The following is a 22,698-nucleotide window of genomic DNA, read 5'->3' on the forward strand; positions in this document are numbered from 1 at the left end:
TCCATCCAGTGGTCATTAAATTGAATCACACTCTTTGCGGATCTTTGTCTCCATCCAGTGGTCATTAAATTGAATCACACTCTTAGCGGAGCTTTGTCTCCATCTAGTGGTCATTAAATTTAATCACACTCTTAGCGGAGCTTTGTCTCCACCTAGTGGTCATTAAATTGAATCACACTCTTAGCGGAGCTTTGTCTCCATCTGGTGGTGGGTAAATTGTACTACACTTTACCCTTAGGCTGACCCTGTTCCCCTGTCAACACACACCGGGGGGTGACAATTAAGTCTCACCTAGACACTAACGAGATTAGTGTTTACTTTCGCACTGCATGCTCCTCGCTGCTAACACAGATTGTTTAAATGCTTTCACAGTTTCCCCACTGTTGTTTTAACGCTTTAATCAATATTTTTCTTTTAGAAGTGCATGGCCTGTTTTAACTAACCGCTTTGTACCTGTTCTGCTGCAAGTGTGTACACGCCCCAGAACAACACCTTGTTTAACGCTCGTTCTGCACAGCTGACGCTGTTTCAACGCGTTAATCAACATTTTTCTTTTGAAATGCATGGTCTGTTTTAATTAACCGCTGTGTATCTGTTCTGCAAGTGCTTGCATGCTCCTAAGCTCACACCAATTGTTTAAATGCCTTTTTGCACAGTTTCCCCACTGCTGTTTTAACGCTTTAATCAATATTTTCCTTTTAGAAGTGCATGGCCTGTTTTAACTAACCGCTTTGTACCTGTTCTGCTGCAAGTGCGCACACGCCCCAGAACAACACCTGGTTTAACGCTCGTTCTGCACAGCTGACGCTGCTGTTTAACGCTTTGATTAAACAAATTTTTTCCTTTCTATACACTGCATGATTTTCAACTAATCTCCGCAGGTGTACCCCGGCGCTAAGTAACACTTCACTGAATGCTGCACTCTATCAGAATAACAGCTTGTTGTTTACCTGTTTGATTGCCAACTGAATGCCGGTCAAGAACAGCGCGTGTCGCCCCGATCAGACCTCTTGTTTCGTAATTGCATGGCCCTGACCCCGCTAAGCCTTGCCGTGTAACCTAGTGAATTGCCGTGGACACTGCATGCGTCCATGGTTGATGTCTAATTGCAATACCATTTAACATGCCTTGTTAACTGTTGTTTCATCCAAACATCAACACCCGCACGACTGCATGCCCCGCTCACGCACGAACTAGCAAGCTCCACGCAGCTACACGCACAAAGGTTTAGCCTAGCCACCATAACTTAACACGAACACTCTAAAACGTTTCTTTAATTTCTCCTAAGCGAGTGATTGTAATTCAGAAACTATCGGCGTCCCGACATACCTGCCCCACTTGACTGTTGGCAACACACAGACCTGGCAACCTGGGACCTTCTCGTCCCGACCCTGCCTAAAGTAAACATGGCGGACTCTGATAGTAATTTCATTCACTGGCCTGTAGACAACCTACACGAGTCCATGGTAGACTATACCAGTGAAGTAGCCCCTGGTGTCCTGGGAAGGAACAGGCTCCTCTCCAACAGGAACCTTCACGAGGACCTTGCGCTGTGGATTGGACTCCAACAGGGGCCAAAGGCTAAGGACATGGCCGAATGGGCCAGCCATGTTGCTATCGATTTGTATCTCATCCTGGAAAGGATCTGGGAACTCCTTGAACTTGAGCGCCACAAATCGGAAGCCAGGAAGACAGACCTGGAGGCACAGAGAACTGAGACCGCCGACCTCAGAACGGAGGTCGACCGAGCCAACGCAGACGTTGCGCTGCTAACACAGAGCGTTGACGCCAGGTCAAGATCTGAAGGAGCAAAAAGGAGGACAAAACCTCGTACCTCCAACAGGAGCTTCAACGGGCGGAGCAGAAATTTGCTGACCAGGAAGCTGATCTGGAAGATGCTAAGCACGCGCTCCACCGATCCATTCAGGCGACTGAAAAGGCAGAGACTGAGCTGCATGACCTTAGACTCCAGATAAGAGACCTGACTGACAGGCGAAGCCGTGCGAAACCGTCCTACGACCGACCGAGTACAGACAACCGGGAGGACCACGGGCGGGGGACTCAACCCAGTCCAATCCCCGTGGCCCGCCTGGATCCACAGAGGCTGTACTTCAAGGAAGAAAGGGGAGACTGGACAGACCGTAGCTGGCCACCACGGGGCCACGACTACGACAGACGTAAGAGCCCCACCCCGTACGCTGACAATGACCGACCCAGAGACGATTGAACCTCCGACTCTGACACGCATGGACGAACCTACGGGGGGAGGAGCCCAAGCCGGACCTACACTGACGGTAGACGACTGGGGGGCGGCCGTGACCGAGACAAGTCCCGGTACCACGCCGGACCCGACTCTACCAGCTCCGCCCGACGTTATTCGGACTATCACCTACGGGACAGGCGACGCGACAGACGTGACAGACCCCGCAGACATTACGCCGAACTACAGGAGGCGCGACGAGACGACCACGGTAGCCCCCGCAGGCACTACGACGACCACAGGGATGCGCGACGAGATGACCGTGGGGACACTCGCAGGTACCCCGATGACTTCAGGGACACTCGTGAAGACTATCGCGAGGGCAGAGACCCCGATAGACGCCATCGAGGCCCGACCGACCATGACTTCGACAAAATAGCCAGGCATATCTCTCGGTTTGAGCCCAAGCCAGGCGCCGCTAACGACACCAGCGCGTACCTTAGAGACATCGACTTCTATGCTGGACACCTGTCGGATCCGTCAATCAAAGACAAGATCTTCTTGATCAAACTAACGTCCAGCCGAGACGTTAGCAGCTTCATGGAACGCCAACCTCCTTACGTCCTGAAGGACTATGAGCTCTTGTGTCATGCTCTCCTCGAAGAGTACTCAGATACAGGCACCTCAATAGGGTTGCCTGCTGCCCTGATGTGCAAGCAAGACAGACACAAGGCTCCTCAAGCCTACTACTACTGATTGAGGAAAGCGTATTTTGGATCACAAAATGAAGCAGGGATGGAGGAGGACAAACATTTCAAATCTTTGTTCCTACAGAACCTCCAACCAGCTACCACCTGGGCGTGGCAGCCTGCCCAATAACTCAAAGCAGCCGCCAGCTGCGAGATTTAGCGGTAAGGAGCTACACCAAACAGGCAGGAACAACAATCAGAACCCAAGGCCACTCTTCAGTCCTGGGCGTCGAAAGACCTCTCGAGCTAGAGGGCACCTTGGAAAACCATCGCTCGGGAGACACCCGAGGACCGCCAAGACCGTTTAGGGAAGGGGAGAACGCCTCAGGTAGGTATAACAACCGAAGGGATGCCAGACCGTTCAAAAGGGACTCCCGGCCTAACGGCTCAACGAAGGAAGAAACCCAAGGAGACTCCGCAGGTAAGTCTTCCTCTAAACCGAGTCTCGACGCTTCGAACCTCAGTAAAGAACAGCTGAGTAAGGTGCTGAAAATGATCCAAAACATGAAATGGAACCAGAAAAGTAAAGCGGAGGTCCTCGCCGTAACCTCCCTCGGACCTGAGACGAGTGATAACTCAGCGCTCAGCCAATCGGAAGACGAGTTAGAAGACTTCTATCGGAGCCCTGTGGACCTGGACCCTCTGTCGGAAACACCTGTCACTGGGGACCAACCCCCTGAAGACCAGGAACTTGACAGCGACGATCAAATGTCACCGGAGGCCAACGACGTCTTTGTGGTCCAGGTAAGTTCTATCTCCAGCCCACAGGATTACGACCCGTCGATCATCCAATGCGAGCCCCCCTTTACCCAGTTTCTTGGTAACCTTTCCGAAAAGGGAGCCGCACGCAAGCTTTATCTTTCAGTCCTCTTGGAGGACAACTTCGTGCATGACGCACTCCTTGATACAGCCGCCGACATCAGCTTGATCTCTCGCGATCTTTTCAGAACCTTACAAAAAGTGGCCCAGCACTCTCAATGAGAACTGAAGTCACAGCCCTGCTGCTTGGAAATCCGACCTTACTCTCAGGTCAACACCACCCTTGACGAGGTGGCCCTGATCCAGATAACGATCGGCCCCATGAAACTGATGCATCCTGTTTACGTTTCACCTATGAATTCTATTCCCCTTCTTTAGGTCAAGAGCTCCTAAGTCGCTTCGAGCCACTGGTTGATTTTAAACGACTCAAAATCTGGGCACAAGTCCGTCGACCTCTGCCCATGCCCCAATCAACTCCGCCAGTTCAGTGCTGTGCCATCGTGACCCCTCCCAAGGTCGACGTGCCACCAGACAAAGACCTCAACGACCTAGCCGACTCCCTGGCAAAACAAGGGGCCCTTGAAGGGGCTCCCTGTAACTTACAGGCTGACTCACTGGACAGTGAGTTGATGCCCACCCAGCCCACCCTTTCGGTGGCCGCGATCACACGGCCCCGTGCTGTCACCGGACGGCCCCACCCCGATCGCGCCCTTCTTGAAGTGTCTCCGACCTTCGCCTCCTCTGACCTTGTGTCTCTACAAGCAGCCGATGGGGCCATAAGCCGCATCATCGGTTTCCTTCCTGACCCTGCGCCAAGTGCCATCCCTCCTGATGCACTTGCTGCCGACGCATCTCTCGCCGCGCTGTGGCGCACGAGAGAACTTCACCTTGCGTCATGGACTGCTGGTGTTTGCCTCTGAGATCCTCACTGCACCTGCATTTGTGGTACCTCAGAGCCTCGGGGGGGTTATGCTGACGCACGCACACGACGCGCCAACAGCTGGCCTCCGGGGGGTCAATGCCACATACGAACTCTTGACTGACCGACAGATGACCCTCCCCCTACACCTGTTGTACAAACCGGGAGAGGTTAGCATCGCAACCGCCTACACCACCCACCAATACATGTCGGACTTACAGGAGCACCTGAAAGCGACCTTCTCTCTCGCTCAGAAGAAGCTTGAGAAAAGTGCAGAGGATTGCAAGGCTTACTACGATCAGAAAGCCCCAAACGACGAGCTCCAGATCGGGGACAAGGTATGGTATTATATCTTAGCCCACCCGATCGGACAGACAAGAGACTGGCTAACCAAGCTAACCCGAAAGCTCCTCCCACGTTGGTCGGGACCCTACGAGATTGCCAACAAACTATCTCCGGTGGTGTACCACGTGAAGACCACCAAAGGACGCGGAGAACCTACTCTGAAATGGGTTCATCGCAACCAAATCAAAGCGCACCAAAACCCCATGGGACATGTCAGGGATGCCGATAGTTCCAACTAGAACACAACTCTGACAAACACACGCCCGTTAGGGACTGTACTAACAATTGTTTTGCACGGATTGTAAAGTCTACTAACCCTAACCACTAAAACCTAATCATCAAAGAGTTATGTGTTAACTAAGTGTCTCTAAAAACATCCCCAGATGTGTGTTGACAGAAGCATGTGGTCACAACGCCTCCTCCTGGTGGCATGTGACACTTACAGACCCCAGACGCTAGTGCGTATCGTGATAGCAATACATGACATTACCGGCGGCGTTTGCGGTTGAAAACCTGTGACAGCAGGCAGCGCGTGCCCAACCTTCGTGGCGGTGCGAGACCAGGTCACAGAGACCCGGGCTAAAACAGTTGGGGGGCCGTTGACTCGTGAACACTTCCCTCCGAGAGGTGATCCTCCACTATGACGAGCATGACACAGCAGCATGAGTTGTTCTGCCCCGACGACACCTAACACAGGCGCCACCTACTGGAGCTTGGAAAATTTTAGCCAAATCCCCGACTTACAGCTGGTCCTAAGCCCGCAAAGTCCCTACCACTAGCCTCGTATGTTAATCTCCCCTGCATGCAAACCATAGAGTAGAATATTCTGTCACCCGTTTCGAACAGAAGCGGTCCAACCTAGAAGTTGCCCCTTTGCTAGGGTGACACGTATGTCAGGAACCTTGTTAACCGCTTTCATTTTTCTTTCCACCATAGACATCCACTTTGATCTAATTTTGTACCTCGATACTACGTAAGCTACCTCGGTGTCTTGGAATCTTGCTTCTACGCCCAAATTCTTGCACTAGGAGTCAAGAGCTCTTGCATGGTTTACCACTCCCTCTCAGGATGATGTGCTGAGAGTTAGTAGCCTAGGGATAGTGTAACACCCACTAGCACCTGCCCCTCAGCCCAAATAGGATAAAGCGACCAGTCCAGGTTCAGAGGTTTACCCAAATCATGCCACTCTGTGCCGCTCACTGACTTGGTATGGACATTCCCTTTGACATTTGCCCGATGCTTCTTCATCGGAGAACCAACGGCCAATCGGGGGGTTGTAGGGGAATGGAGATGGACATTCCACGGCCAGATAACAGAAAATCTCTCTTTGAACATTGGGGTTTTTTCGTTCTCCCTCTGTCCCTCACCGCAGGGAGCCGCTGTGACTTGTGTGATAACAGATCTTCTCCCCACAGTCTTACAGGAGGACGCCCCGATGAAAACTATGTTTTATGTGATTATGCCATGAATGTTTGTCCGAATCAACTCCGTACACCGCATGTTTCACCTTGTGTTACGTATTTTTCCACTGTTTAAGGTTTTATATTCCCAATGCTTTAACTCGAGTGCCCATCACAGGTGAAAAAAGATGTAAAATGTATCTACCTCAAGAAATAATGTGTACAAACTGCCCAAAAGTGTTTAACGTGTAAATGTTAAAACAGGGTTTAAATGTTTTGCCATTATTTACGTTACTCTAGCTTTATTTTCTCGACCAGGAAATGTTAAACGGGAAGTCTGCGCAGTAGCGCCCGCCCCTTTCGCTCCCAGCATGCCCTGCGGGCCAGGTATCAAAAGGACGCTCCAAGCTAGAAACGTTCTCTCTTCTCTACTCTTCTCTTCTCTTCTCATCCACTTTGTCTTTTCTCTTGGGAGCCGTCTCCACGGACGAGCCTTTCACTTTTTTCTTTGTCTCAACAAAAATCCGTCCGTCACGTGGTCGACAAGGCCATGCCAGCCCTGGACTCTGAAATCACCTGAAACCACCTGGAACTAAGCTTAAGCGCTAAACCGGACAGAGACTTTCTTTGCTACTTCGTTTCTTTTCTTTTTTAAATAATCTACGCCGTTTACGTGGATCAGCGCTACGCTCTCATCTGAGTAAAGGCCGCGTGAGGAGCTAACACGCCGCTAAAGCGTTCTACCGCTAAGGAACTCTCGGATATCGCCTCCGTTGCCACCGGCGCCAAGGACCTCACAGCCGCCGCTGCCTTCCTCGCTCCACGGCCAGCACACCGCTCCACGGCCAGCACACCGCTCCACGGCCAGCACACCGCTCCACGGCCAGCACACCGCTCCACGGCCGCCGCCCGCTTCACGAACCTTCGCCGCCACACCGCTAAACGCGACGCCTCGCTACGGACCTCGTCCGCGGACCAGGACCAGCCGGACCGAGTCTCTACAAACTGTAAGCCGAGTTCAGTGTGCGGTTCTTTTGTGGCGTGGTTTGGGTAGAGCTCAGCTGTTCCTCCTCCCTTTAGCTTCTCACTTTCCCCCTTTTTGATATAGATTAGCATAGACACGTTTGATTATCAAAGGCAAAACCCTGGTTTAACATTATCTGCATGAAATTTGCTGTCAAATCTGATATAACATCACCTGTGATTTACCTGTGCACATTTCTGCTTCGGTGTTTTTGATTGCCTTTTGGATAAATAAACTACACGAAAGAGTTATTGACTATTATTTGTTTGAATAGACTATGTGTAAGTCCCTGAATCGTGAAACACCCTTCAGACCTGTTTAACGAGCGCGATTAAGGACCGTATCTTAGCTCTTTGGGTTTTACCCTGGTGCCCCATCTTGTCTCGTTTCTGCTAAGAAATCTCCCTTAATCATAAACTGAATACATGTAGTTTGAGACCTTACACTAGCGATCAACAAATCCTTCAGTTAGCGTCAACTGTTTCCTTTTTATCCGTTGCACAGCACTCGCGTCAAGATCCAAAATACTTCCAGTGCCTAATGTATCTAACATCAGCCAAACCGTATGCGTAAGGAGATTTTAGAATGTGATGTAGAGATGCAGAGAAATAAAGGCAGAAATTTGATAACAATAAACCAGAAGTAGTTTACGGTTGACTACGAATTACGGTTCGAAATACGGTTGATTACGAAACGTTTTTTTGTGTGTGACAGATTTGGCTGCAGCATTTCAGCTTTGTCAAGGTTTTCAATACGGGAGGAAGTCAAGTTGTTGGACTGAATGTCATTTCCAAAGACAGAACAAAAGGTGCAGAGTAAACAACTAAACCAACCATGGACACAGTCGATGTGATGTGTGTTCATTTTATTTAGAAGTGAAGACAGACAGCTTCGCAGTAGTGTCATTTTTATAAAGAAAAGGTGCCAGTCACTGTGGTTTGAAATACATGTCGTGGTCATTCGTTCAACGGAACAAAGGAAATCCTATCTCTGTGGATCAATACCTGACAGATATTCTCTGTAAAAGAACACAATGAAATGGCCAACATGACTATCATTTTGAAGTTGCGCTTTGGAACTTAGGTATAATTGATGTTACACATTGCAATGTCGGACACAGGTTGGACAACTCATTAAACTGAAATTCAGTTAAGATAACTATATTATGAATTGTGCTAAAAAATATTTTAAAATGTTTCAGAATAGCAAATGTTTTAGGTTTATAATTTCACTTCTCGTTTGTAATTGATGACATCACACTAGGAAGTTAAATACCCTGCAACCACTGGGCAAAAACTCATCCAATGTCACACAAAAAAAATATATATCTGAGAGTACCTTCATGTTGTTAAATTAATGTTTTGTTTTGTATAATTGATGCATAAACTTTGACTGGAATGAGTATCTTAGTGTGATGTCACTTTTTGTACATTTCTACAGATGTCCTCCACAAGTACAATTGGGGTAAAACTAAAACTAACAGGTATAAATACACCAGATAAAATCAAAATCATAAAAACCTGCCATGAGCCCTTTAAGTGACTCTGGGTATTGAACCCTTAACCCAGAGCACTTAAAGAGCTCTGGGTTCAGACTTCAAGCTTCATTTTGTCTGTCGTTATTGTTGACATGATCTTTTAAAAAGTTTCAATCTTCTTAGCGTTTTACTCATACAAACTGCTATTTCGATACCCTTGTCAGGAATCTTGCTGCACAAAAAGCAAACCTTTTAAACTTTAAATATTTGCTGTAAAAAATGTGATGATACCTACATTTTGTCTTGGGTCATATCTATTTCTGTGCGTCCGCTGTGCCAACAAAGGGACTGCACTTCTGTTCTGAGTGAGCTGAGCCTTGTTGACAGTGTGGCATTTGCTCTCCTTGGAGGACACTCGTCAGATTGAATTGCCCTGACTCGGGAGCTTAACCATTCATCTTGGTCATATCTCGAAAACGTCTGTCACGGCAAGGTGGGCTTAGTCCAGATACAAACTTTGTGCTTTTCTTGCCCTATAGATCCCTACACAAAGACATTCTCGCAATTGTTGAGCTGTATGGAACGCTGATGAAATGGGGGGCGACAGAGAACAGAAATGTCACTCAACTAAGTAAAAGCAGTTTGAGAATGAATCTAATGTCAAGCGATGTATTCGGACAGTCACTGCAATAATATAACATGTTAAAATTTAGTTCCGTTTCCATCTGACCATTCAAGCGCATATCTAGGTGTTGGTTGCCCTGGTTACGGGAGCCACCTGTCTGTTCTGTGTTGTGACACTACAACTAGTGTCCTCTTTTTCATCATGTCAAAAATTAGCAGGTTGTTAACACTTTATTGACGCTATAAGCCTGGATTTTTGCCAAAATGTTACGCTGCAGTTTAGTGTAGGCTGCAGGCCTTCTTGTGCGTTGTTTGTTTACCTCTTTTCTGGAGGATTTGTGGCAAACAACCTGAACTTGATGTGGATCATGCGGATTATTCTGGCTCTGTTCATCACCTGAGTCCGCTCTGCCTGGTGCAAGTCTGTAGTATTATGGTCACGTGAGTTTTAATATTCACTTCATGAGTTTAACTGACTAAATGTGTTTTGACTGCGCATTCAAAATAAGGGAGTGGAAAAGCAGTTAATGACAATCCCCTTATCAGTTCTGCAGATTTAAAAAGTAACTAAATAGACCCAATTCTGTTACTAAGTCATCAATAAATCAATATTGCAGTTTATAAGAAACAGAATGTAAAATGATGACCTACAAATGTTAAAGTAAAGTAAGTATTGTAAATCTTTTGTCAAAATAAATTGCCCTACCATCACAATCAGAACTTGTCCCTTCCCTTCCTCTTTACCCAGCTTGCTTTAGCTTCACAGTGACATTGCAACAAAATGGCCGTCAAAGTTGTTGGATAGTGGTACAAACTGGACCACACTGTTGTATATGCCAATCCAGAGCCTCCCAAATATTTAGTTCTGCCTTGGGCTGGATCCAGTTCTGGTTGTGTTTTGGGCAAAAGTTTTTCATTGTGAACTCTTTGAACGTGACAAACCAAAAGTAAACCATAAACAATTACAATGCAGCTTTGTTTTGGGGTCCATTTGAAGTAAAAATCATTGTTCGGAAATAATTCATGCGTCAATCTGTTTTCTCCAATAATTCTAAGTTAATTAGTCCATGGCCAATGATATAGAAATAAACAAAGCTGTATATTGTTTTTATGTACAAAACTCTGTGTCAGACTTATAAAATGATAATTATGCTAATACTGGAGCAGTTGCAGTGTTGAATGGCTGAATGCTCTGTCGCCTCCTCTGCAGTCACAGTCGAACAATACCTCACAGGGATTTTCTCTCCCTCGCTCTCACCAGACCTCCTCCGTGTTCTCCGCGAACAAATTCACCCTAAACTAAAAGATTTTTAAAACACTGCAAAACAATATGTTGTTAAAGCTTAAATTCAGTACATTATTTGACTTGTTTCACAGTACTTGTACCTGGTTTAACAAAATAAAAATCTGATTTCAGTGTGACAAAATTTCAAAAAGAATGTAATTTTGTCACTCTTGCACTAAAATAAGGAAAAATCAAATAAAAAAAAATACCTTCCACAATCATTTTCTGAATGTCTATACCCTCTCTTTCTGTCTTGTTGAATAAAAGATATTTCTTTAAAATATATTAAAGTCTGTTTTCTTTAAGGTATTATTTCTTTAAGGTATATTAAGGTCTTTATTTTCTTTCTCACTGATGATCACTCAACCAAATTGTTAGCTTCATAGCGTAATTGCCTCAGTATATTTTCAAGCTTTTTGAGAAAATAGAAACACAAATTTTATCTTAAAGGACCTTTTAGACATAAAGTGTTTTTTGGCTGCAAAAATCTTTCTGCTTGACCAAGGATGAAGCCAGTGGCACCTGTAGCGTCTGGAGAGTAGAATAGACTACGCAGTTATTGTTCTTTCATGGTTTTCATTGTTATCGATGACATCAGCAACTTAAAATATATAAAAACATATCTTCAAAATGACAAATTTCAAACGTATATTGTTGATGGCTCCCTGTGGCTCAGAGAATAGACTTTAAAGCAGCTCTGCTTGTGTACAAGTCTCTCCATGGCCTAGCACCAAAGTACATCTTGGATATGTTAGTGCCATATGAACCATCTCGGACTCTGAGGACCTCAGGGACCGGCCTCCTGCTGGTGCCCAGAGTCAGGACAAAACATGGGGAATCTGCGTTTCAGTTTTATGCAGCTAAAATCTGGAACATTCTTCCTGAAGATGTGAGACAGGCTTCTACTCTGACAATGTTCAAATCTAAGCTAAAGACAGTTTTGTTTAGCTGCGCATATGACTGAAACAATTTTTTCTTTGCACTCTTCTCTTTTGTTTGTGATTTTATTAGTTTAGACAATCAGTTGGATTGATAATTTTTAATTTAGTTAATTTTATTGTATTTCTGTTTCTGTAATTTCTTTGTGATTTGAATGCATTTTTCCTGCTGTGTGAAGCACTTTGAATTGCCTTGTGTATGAAATGTGCTCTACAAATAAACTTGCCTTGCCTTGCCTTGATACACAGCCAACCTCTGCTAATCGACTGAAGCAAGCAAAACTCAAACACACACCAATTTACTATTTTGTACTTACTGAGTTTAGTTTGGTTGGATTGTGCTGAAGGATTTAAGCCTGCAAGTCAAGTCTTTACTCCATAAAATTAGGCAAAATTAGAATTTTTACACCAATTTCCAGCAAGATCTAGTTTATTCAAATACTAAAAAAGAAATTGAGTCAACAAAATAAATCAAGACATTCAAAACTTACCAACCAATAATATTTGGGACGTATATACATATACATATGTGCAATTTTGGTCATTTTCATGCCTTAATTATATGAAATCATGCAAAATTACATTACATTTATACCAGTAAATAACAGAATAAGTTTCAAATTGGTATGTTCCCACTCTTCTCCGTTTGTGCAGCGCCGTCACTCATCTTCCTAAATGCCTGTCTGTGAGGCCTGTCGTCTCTACCTGCCCATTCCTACACCACACACGCTAATCCTGCGGGGTCGTCATTAAGCCTTCACTCCAATTAAACGCCCTCCCATTCTCACTGCCGCACAATCCGCGTCGGGGCTAGCAAATCCTCCGACACAGGGTTAGCTCGATCAGGGGGTGGGGATGAAAATGAAGTTGTTACATGATGAGGAGAACATATTTTGTCAAAGTATGTAGCAAAGAAGTATCGTCTCCACAGAAAAAATATCCCCGAAAAAATTTAAGAATTACGCTACGTTTGGAGGCGCTAATTTGACAAATTTGGTTTAGCGCCGTAACGGTTTTGATATTAGGGGAGCAAACCGCGAGGCATCTAACGTTACCTCGGAGTGTTAGCATGTTGGAGTCAATACGGGAGACTGCAGGGTTTTCAATGGAAGTAATCATGGCAGTGCGGCTTCAGTGGGTGCGGTAATCAGTGATACGCGGTGGACTTTATGAAGAGCACATTGAGCTGGCAGACTGACTATATCACAAAAAACTTAACGACATCACGGCTGAAAATGAGATTATTTAGTGATGTCGGTTACTAAAAATGGTGCTTGTAGGCTGCCGGTGGGGCTTGGTCAAGATAGATCACTGGTGAAATCTGGAATAGGGTCGTGTAATTGCACATGGGCATATGGGTTTCAGAACTATTTAAAACAAATTATTATATCTTATGAATGGGGACAAGACCTCAAAATGTTGCATGAAGTAACAGGAAGTTGAAACCCTTGAATACTGCAGCTGATTTTACAGTGTTTACAGTGGAGGAACTGTAGTTTGTCTTCACTGCAAATGAGTGAGTCCATCTCCAAAAATATGTCTAATATTTTCCATTTTGGTGCAGTTGAATGCCTCTGCAAACATGTTACATTGGTATATTTCCAAATCTTGCACATTATTCATGATCTTGAACCCTGGAGATTCTCTGCTATAACCCATAGTATAGATGTCCTTCTGGTTGGCTGTGCTGTCAGTCAGTTAGCCGCTGATGGACAACTGAGTCCAGTAAAATGGCCTTTCTCTTCTCTCCCTCTCTCTCTATCTCTTCTCATATGTCTTGGTCCTGTGATGTGATGGAGTAATGAGCCGTTGCCTGGCAGATGTTTAGGCAGAAAACTAATGGGATCGCCAAACCCACACACACGCGCACGCACGCACACACACACACACACACACACACACACACACACACACACACACACGTCAGAGCCTCCTCTCCCTCCTCCTTTCCTGCCACTCTACCCCTAGTGTTCTGTACAGCGCTGACATTTCCTGGCTGGATGTTTATTGTGGATCGCTGGGCATCGCTTTAAATGGTGGAAGAACGTGATCTGATTTGGTTGCCGCTTCTGTTTCCACTTCAGAATGTATGTGTGTCCAACTGATAAGGAGTCTGCTGGGCTATGATTGCCAGTGGGGTTGTATTGTATTGTACATTAGTGGAAGTAGCAAGTTGGTGTAATCCTCTTTTGCCCAAGAATGTTCCATGTTACAACAGCCTTATCAAATATTTGTCAAAGGAGAAATCAAGTTAGTCAAATGCTAACCAGCACTGTTCCCTCTAAGCTGCGCACAGGCGCAATTGTGCACTGCTTCAAAGCCGCACAGAAAATGTGCACTGCAAACAAAAGAAAAATCCAACCTGAATTGAAAATAAACTAAACACATGAATATGTATACTGTGTGATTCACTGAGTGACAGGCAAGAGTTGACTGGCATACAGGGATTTTCCCCGTGGGTTGATTGGTAAATGGTAAAGGGTGTAGGCCGAGCTGTAGAGGAGGCGAGCAGCGCCGGCGGGGCCCCATCAGCCTCAGCTTTAGCTGTGTCGGCTCTGACCAGAGACCTGTGGCAGATGGGATTTCCCGCGGGTCAAATGCTGCAGGATCAGGCGGATTTGCGTGGCTTCGTCCAAGAGCGCCCCTGTCCCAGAGACCAGCAGCCACTGCAGAGTGGTGATAAAAAGGCAGTACGAGCGGTGTATGCGTGTGCGTGAGAGCGCGTGACCACTCCCATAACAGAGGACTGAGTGGGTGGAGACGAGAGGAGGAGAGCTCTGCATCAGGTGGATGTATTATCATAGGACACTTTGACCATGTGAGTAGAACAACTCTGGTGAAACTTTATGAATGACCGCAATACAGTCTGTGAGTGAGCTTTTTGGTGTCATACATTTATCTCGCTAAACAGTTTTAGTGGGATTTGTTCAATTCAGTTCAGTTTTTTAGAGTTCTGTGCATTAACATAGCCCTCAACTACTAGGCCTATATGAATCAGGACACTGTATTGTGTATGTTTAAGTTAGTTTAAAGCAGTGGTTCTCAATCAGTGGATGAATGTCCACAAATGGGCCACAGAGAGTAGACTATAGGCCCACAGAACATTGAAGTGTGAAGGTGGAAGATGTAAGTTTTCTAGATTCCTTCACCTGATTTTCACCTGATGTTTTTGCTTTGTCTGGAAGGTTCCACAGCATGATATAACTCATCTAGCTTTCATTTATCTAGTTAAAGGAGTTTGTATTGGCTCAAAAGTACTTGCTTACATGCTGTATTAAACAAATGGGTGCTGGTCATGAAATAAAAAAAGAATCTATACAAACCAATATTCAGCTCAGTTTATTTAACAAACCAATTGGATCAAGCTGACATTATATTGCAGAATATCAGACATCTATGGCCAACTCTATAGTCTATAAAAAACACAACAAAGTACATGAAACTTTCTCCTGAGATGTATAGGACTCACAGTAGTATATTACTCAACTCCCGGGCCACTTTTTAATCAGTCTGCCCCTGCTACACAGGTCATGAGCACGAACAAGATTTTAGTCTTTTTCATTGTTAGTGGATTATATCACTTAATTTAAAAGTAACCAGATAACAGCTGTGAGGATAAGGCTGGCAGAGAATATGGTAGAATGACCCATAACTAGGCTTGCAGATTAACAATAGGGCTGAGAATTGCCTAGTTTTGTACGAGGCAATAAGTGTAAACAAACAGGGTTTGTACGTTTACTACAAATATATTTTTGATTATGTAGAATACGATGGGAAGTTCCTGTTCACAATGCTCCTTTCTTTGCAATGTCAGGAGTTCAAAATAAGCATCCAGGGGTCTTATTTATAAAGCGTATACATACGTACAAAAATGTTACGTGCATTATTAATTAATTGAGTTTGCAATCTGTAAAAAAAGAACACTTTACAGAGAAATGTGTGGTCCGGTCCACACACCAGAGACAAGGCATAAGACAATTTGAGGAAATGTGTGTTTTGTCTGTATGCACACTTTAAAGAGGAATTCCAGATAAAGTTTTATGAAGTAAACTTTTTTACAACAATTATGTGATAGAAATAGTAGTGGTGGTAGTACCTTTTGTAATTTCAGAGGAATTATGGACAAATTGTGTATACTGTCATTATGTCCTCAGGCACGACACCCCACCTTGACTCCAGTGTTTACGTACCTACACTGGTGTATGAAAGAGACATCCCAATTATGTGCAATTTTAGCCATTTTGACACTAATTTGGATAGTTTCCTCAAAATGCCTTCACTACGCAGGTTATCAAGTTAAGTGCCATCAACCATTTTTTTTCTTATCTCCAAAGGTAGATGTGATCATGCCATGCTGTGGAAAATTCTAAGCATGCTAGAATACCTCATGTGACATGTACTGGTTTGAAAATGGCAGTACCATTGCGACAAAACCTGGGACACCAATAGCTGTTATATACTGGACTGAAGAGCCGACATATCACACAGAGACTTGTTTGGGTTTTATTGATTTCAGTAGCAGTGTCTCGCAAGAAGGATTGACACAGCACTACTTGAGAAATGTCCTATACTTTCATACTCTCAGTACGCAAATGCTATACTTTGACCATACCGACAAGCCCGGCTCTCGTGTCATGACTAATATTCTTTTGACCTTTCTCTTTTCTCCGTATGTTCCTTGTGGATGACTGGGCATAGTTGCTGCTGTTCCATGCAGTCCACCGTCGGAGGCCCTCTTCTCATCTTTTTGTCCCTTTGTTTTCCTTTCAGACCCCGGAGTCGGTGAGCTGTGAATGCGCAACCGTCCGTGACCTCTGAGGGACTTTCTTCTGTCCATAACGCTCTGTGGACATCTGACATCGGTCGCCCAGCAGGTAGGTTCACGTGGTTTTCTCTTGTTGGAAGTGGATGTGCATGCTGCTGCCACACGCTTGCTCCAGTGAAAGGCTGGATGGACAGTCACGAACAAGGAAGCACGCCCCGGGATGGCCTCTGGGGACATGGCATACACGAGCGCACGTCACTATGGGAGACGTCGTGAGTCGCCACATCACATCAGTGTGGAAATACAAGCGAAATAGACTTAGGGTCATCAACAGATGCTACAGTGAATTGAGCAAAGTTTGTGGTGAAAAATAACAGTACAAACAATTACATACATTTTTTTTTAACAATTTGAATAAAAAAACAATTAAATTAGAAATTGACTTTAACTGTCAATGTTCACCAACAATTACCATAATTCTTTATCATTGTCACTACATTTACCACTTCAACAATTCTCAGTCTGTGTGAAATAGTTTTACATTTGTATTACATTTTAAATGGATGCTTATAAGCTGTATCCATTTTATTTATATTATTGAGCAAAATTTGTTTTCCCCAGCACAGATTGTAAAAGCAGCTCTTTGTGTCAAAATAAGACTGACAAATGTGTTCTGCATCTAATTATAGAGTGTTTTATTCTCCAGAAAACTTGCATGCTATTTGTTGTTAGCGTTACAGTGATGGAAAAACGCCACTTTGGAAAATGTTAGTGCTTATACTTTGAATGTTCGGAATAAGTTATGAAGTGAAGAATTCCTTTGGATTGCAGTTTAAAATGAACTTTTGTTATGCACATTTAAAAAAAAAGAGTGTATTATACTTCCATGTAATTCGTTGTTATTGTGAATATTTAAATGTGTATCATGTAACTTTTAAAGCACTTTGAGAGGCTGGTAAAGCTTGAAAACCACAGTTATTAGTATTATTATAGGAGGGTTAATGGAAAACACCACCTCTGCCTGTCTATAATCTTTTTTTTTTTAAACATTTGTGGAACTTTCTCAAGGTTAATGACATTAACATTAACATGTGGTTATGTGACATTGTGACAACTGCAATAACAATGTATTTTTCATGAAAACCCAAGGAAACTAATGTCCCATATACAATGCACACATGTAACGTATATATATATGTTTTCCAATTTCCTGCTTTGTGTAACCCAAACACAAATCCACCTGACCTCTAGCTATTAAGTAAATTGAGGTGTGACGCTTAAATGTGGGTAAGAATATGCAAAACAGCCCTTTGAACATTTACTGTAGGGCTGTTATGGCCCACGTGAAAAGCGGTCGTGTTTTTTCAATTTGCATCAGCCTTCAAATATGTAAAATTTCAATCAAATAGTTTTGGCAACTATTAACCAATCAATCATGTGTGATGTCAAAATGTAATTAGTAATATTATTGTTGCACATTTTCAAATTAGCATGGCCATTTCAAAGTCATGATCTGAACATTCAACCAGGCTCCTACAACAAGAACTTTTGTCTCGATACATTTACAAATGGCTGTGGGATTCAATTTGCCAAAAAAAATCACAAAAACAGTTGCCTCAAAGGGCGACAGTGAAATAGAGAAGTAAATTAACTAATGTTCACAGGAAAATAGAGATCCTACTCCCACGGACAGACAGGCTGCAGATGGTCCAGGACTCAGGCACTTGCAGCATTTGCAGATAGACTTTGAAGCCAGAAACACTCAGGAGGAGAGAGGGAGGTCCGTCTAGGGACAGTTCCTCCAGGCAGATGAGGAGAAGTTCATCTAGAGTAGAGCGGTCCTCCAGGCCGATGATGGCCAGGTCTGTGGCATGAGAGGGTTCATCTGAGGGGCGGTCATCACTGGAGCAGCATCAGCAGTGTCTGAAACAGTACCACTCCTCAAGGGGAGTGAAAAAATGGGGCTAAAAATTAAATCTGACTTAAGGTCATATGTTTAAATTCAGCAACATTTGGACCCCCCTGATACAGTCCTGACTGCCAACCTGCATCAACAGCCCATCCAGCCACTGAACATGGTGTGGTGAGCTTTGGTACGGACATAAAATCAGCTGGAACACATATGCCAGGCTCCTAGTGCAGCCGCGCACAGTGTCGTGACTTCGAATCACGACTTTGACATATTACTGCATGTCCTCCCTACTCTCTCATCCCCCATTTCATGCTGTCTTTCCTGTCTAATTAAGCCTACGGGCCAAAAATCTTAGAACAAATTAAAAATAAAATGTAATCCACGGGAAGGGGGTTTAGGGACAGGGGTTTCAAGGTCCTCCCCCAAGAAATATGTCATTTTGTCTCTCATACATTAGACTCACTATTTTTAGCAGCTCTTGAGTTTCCCTGCATCACTCATTCACAGGCTCCTCCTCTCCATCTCCGCTCTGCCTCTGCGCTGTGGACAGAGGAGATCCAGAAAAAACCACAAACTGCAAACTCTTCTATCTGAACATGTTTACATATACAACACAGTGTTTCCTCCTCCTCCTCCTCTACAAGGGGGTGAAGAGACCACCGACACAGCACCAGTATGCCGTTAACACTGCGCAACAAATGTAATATAAAAGAAAAAATGCTCAATATAATGATAGAGAATATATTTGGAAACATGTTTAATGTGGGTCAATCAATAGATCCTGCGATGTTCTAAACTGTAACTTAAACACATCGTCTGGGTTGATGGAAATGCTTTTAAGAATAAAGAAAGCACACAAGAAAAAGGTAAACCAAAGTCGGGAGGGACAAACTTTGCACTCAACGACATCAAAGTGTCATTTGTCTCCTAAAGGCCAGAGCTGACAGCGAGCGCCAGTGTCCGCTGTCACACACGTCCAGCCGCTCCGTCGCACACGCTGCAATGAACAGCCAAATGCCAACCCTGCCTTCACCCAATATAAGCCCATCGTTTTCAGTAGTTTTAAATCATACTTTTTTCTGTCTTAACAAGATTGATATCAACAAATCAGGTGGTAATATTACAGCAATATAATATGAACTTGATGGATTCATTCATCCTCTGCATTCTACCCATATTGCTTTGCTTTTTAATTTTTTTTAACATTTTATTCATCGTTTTATTCACCACAGCTTAATCTACAGCTTAATAACAGAAATTTGACTGCGGAACTCTTCATTGTGACATTTCACCGTAACAAGGAGCAGATTGTCATTTACATGTGATACACCATGTGTCATTTTTTAACCCGCCTTTTAAGACCCAGAGTCTCATTTCAGGATGGTGATAACGGACATTTTCTGAGCAGCTACGCCTCAAATGCAGGACCATACAGGAAATCCGACTCTGAGTAAGCGAACGATGAGAAATTGTCCCTCTCTCTCTCGGCTGTACCATCGGGTTCGCGTCACTAACTCACCCTCGCAGAATTGCCCTAATGCGCGGGCCCCTGAGTGCTCTCACCGATCACTGCAGAGGCTTATCAGTGTAGTGGCTCCTCCGCAAATTGGCTCCCTTCATTTAGTCTGCGCCCGTCGATTCTTCTGACGGAAAGGTGCCAGTGCAAAGGCAAGATAAACATACTTTTGGCGAGGAATCTGGAATAAAGAGTGTGTTTGTCGTGTTGGTTTTGAAGATGGAGAATTGTGCTGGGATTGGTTTAAGAAATACATCTTGGGGGGAAGTGGTGAGGAGAAGTAGAAGGCAGTTAAGTGCAAATGTGTTCACAACTCTGAATGAACGGTTAAGTTGTTTCTTGTACTTGACAAGTCTGTAGCACTGAAAAAGGGAAAAGAAACTGAGGTGGGTATTTATTTAGTCGGAAAGCACCAACTTGGAATTTTTCGAAGAAATTGTACTTCTCTTCCAAACCTACTGACACACTTTTACTGGTGCTTGAGTAATATATTGCGGTGTAACGGTCTCTTGCTTCAGTTAAAGGGTTGGGAGTAAATCTACAAGTCACGGAAGCGTTCTGTTGACAATATGAAAACCGCTCCTTCATCTCATATTTGTTCCTACAATTGAATTGAATCATAAATCAGGTTTTAAATACATTAACGTCAGCTTGTTTACATCATTCCATCCATAGTTTTGTACTCATACTTTAGTAATTGTTTGGGCCATCATTTACCGTTTTACTTTTAGTTGAGTAATAATGAACAAATATTGGTAAAAAATAGAATAAGAGGGTTAAAGAAAAAGGAGTAAAGTGGAAACAAATGAACAATGGCAAACAAAAGAACTGAAAGTGTCTGTATTTAAACAAACAAATTAAGAAATAAAACAAAAAGCCTTACAATTTATACTAAACTGTTAAAAATATCCCTTTTTGTGCAAATCTCTACTGTACTGTTATAAATAACACGTGCAGAAGATGGGGGGAAAGCAATACATTTTTGGAGTTCTTGCAGATCTGTTTTGGCACATGAACTCTTTGTGTCTTGTGTCTCTACCTTGTTATGTTAGACACTACACACTACTAAAAGGTAGGTAATTCGTAATAAACAAATTTCCCTTTTGCCCGGCGTATTTCCACATAACCATTCTGTCGACTTTGATTGCTGTGTTCAGACTGTTCCGCCCACTCAGCCTGAGCTGCGAGCTCCACACACTGACAGGTGAGGAAAATCTCACTCGCACAGACATGACAATAAACGATTTATCTTCAAACTATATGTGCAATAACATCTCTATCCACTGTGTGAGGGTTCAAACGACGCCCACTTCAACACTGCAACACGCTGAATATCAATATGAGTTAACATCACACTGTTAAAGCAATCCTTTTTGCTTTTGCTTACCACTTTTGTATTTGTTTTAATCTATTTCAGACCCATATGTTTGTTTCTTTTATGTTTGGCTCAATTAAAATGGTCTATCCATGACTTACGCAGTATAGTATATACTGTACTTTTTGGGCTATAAAGCGCTCCTGAATAAAAGCCGCTCCAACGAAATTTACAAAGAAAAAATAAATTGTACATAATTGCACTTGTCAATAAGCTGCAGGTGCCCACGTTGTAACATGATATATTTACGCATTAGTACATGGTAGTCACGCGCTGGTCTTTTGTGGTCTCGCGGTATTCCTGCAGTGCAGCAGACCTAATTAAACTCATTTCTCAGTGATTATGATTGGATTCTAATAAAACACTCATCATTTTGAAGCTTAACAAACACATCACAGCTGTCCCTACTGTCCCACACACAGCGTTTTGAAGCTTAAAATAAAGTGACCACTGTCCACTGACATCTTCTTCTACAGTGTGTCAAATGCTTGCTCTTCCTGCTGGAGTGCCCCTCGAAGTCCGAAAAGTACGGTATATGTATCTATCTTGCATTTATTCACAATTACATACGTTTTTAAGGCTAAGAAATACATTAAAAGCACCTCTCAACAGGCGGAAAGGTGCAGCTGCTGCAGTGATGCAGTCGCTGCATCGCACTGTTGTGGTGAAGAAGGAGCTGAGCCGAAAGGCAAAGCTCTCAATTTACTGGTCAATCTACGTTCCTACCCTCACCTATGGTCATGAGCTTTAGGTAATGACTGAAAGGGCAAGATTGCGGATACAAGCGGTATAAAGGAGTTTCCTCCGCCGGCTGGGCGCTCCCTCCCAGATTTAAAACAAAATGTTACTAAAGTTATCATGGTAGAAGATTTTTTGAAAATGCAATAAAAAGTACTTCCCTGGACAATTTTGGACAGTTCACCATAAAGCCTGAGGGCCAAGAAAAAGAGTTTGGACACCCCGAGCAAGAGCTCAATTTATTCCAAACTGCTAAAACCAAATTAAATATTCTTAATTCAAGTCATTTAACTCAAGTATCTGATCATTTTTTTGCAGAAAACTACCCCCAAAAACCCAAAATGTTCCATTATTTTCCTTTTTCATGAATTTGGAAACCCCAGCTGAACATTGCTCTATGGCTGCACTTCACTGGAACAAATGTGGAGGCATGATTAAGCCATTAAAGCCACATCTGCCAGACTAATTCCTTTTTAATTTGCGGGGAACTGTGCTACAGTGACATTGTAATTATGCCAGCTCAGTAAAAATGATTACCATAAGGCTATTGCTCTTATCAGTGGGGCAAACAGTGGTGAACGCTGCCAGGGAAGCGCGGCCTGGACATGACATGTCTAATTCCAGCATTAAACTGTGATATGAGCGGTCAGCAACCCAAAACTCAAATCTGAT

At 43.8% G+C, this 22,698-nt stretch overlaps 1 protein-coding gene across 1 annotated transcript in view; it reads left to right on the forward strand.

Annotated features, from left to right (window-relative positions):
• lingo2 (leucine rich repeat and Ig domain containing 2) overlaps positions 1-22,698 on the forward strand; it is a 438,908-nt gene that overhangs the window by 120,656 nt on the left and 295,554 nt on the right. The window contains exon 3 of the mRNA XM_072435292.1: positions 16,491-16,594. The gene's annotated coding sequence lies outside the window, so the exon portion shown is untranslated. The remainder of the gene's footprint in view (positions 1-16,490; positions 16,595-22,698) is intronic.

Source organism: Eucyclogobius newberryi, unplaced genomic scaffold (assembly GCF_026437365.1).
Source record: "Eucyclogobius newberryi isolate DKJ021-1_F unplaced genomic scaffold, fEucNew1.0.hap1 SCAF_11, whole genome shotgun sequence".
Lineage (NCBI taxonomy): Eukaryota > Metazoa > Chordata > Actinopteri > Gobiiformes > Gobiidae > Eucyclogobius > Eucyclogobius newberryi.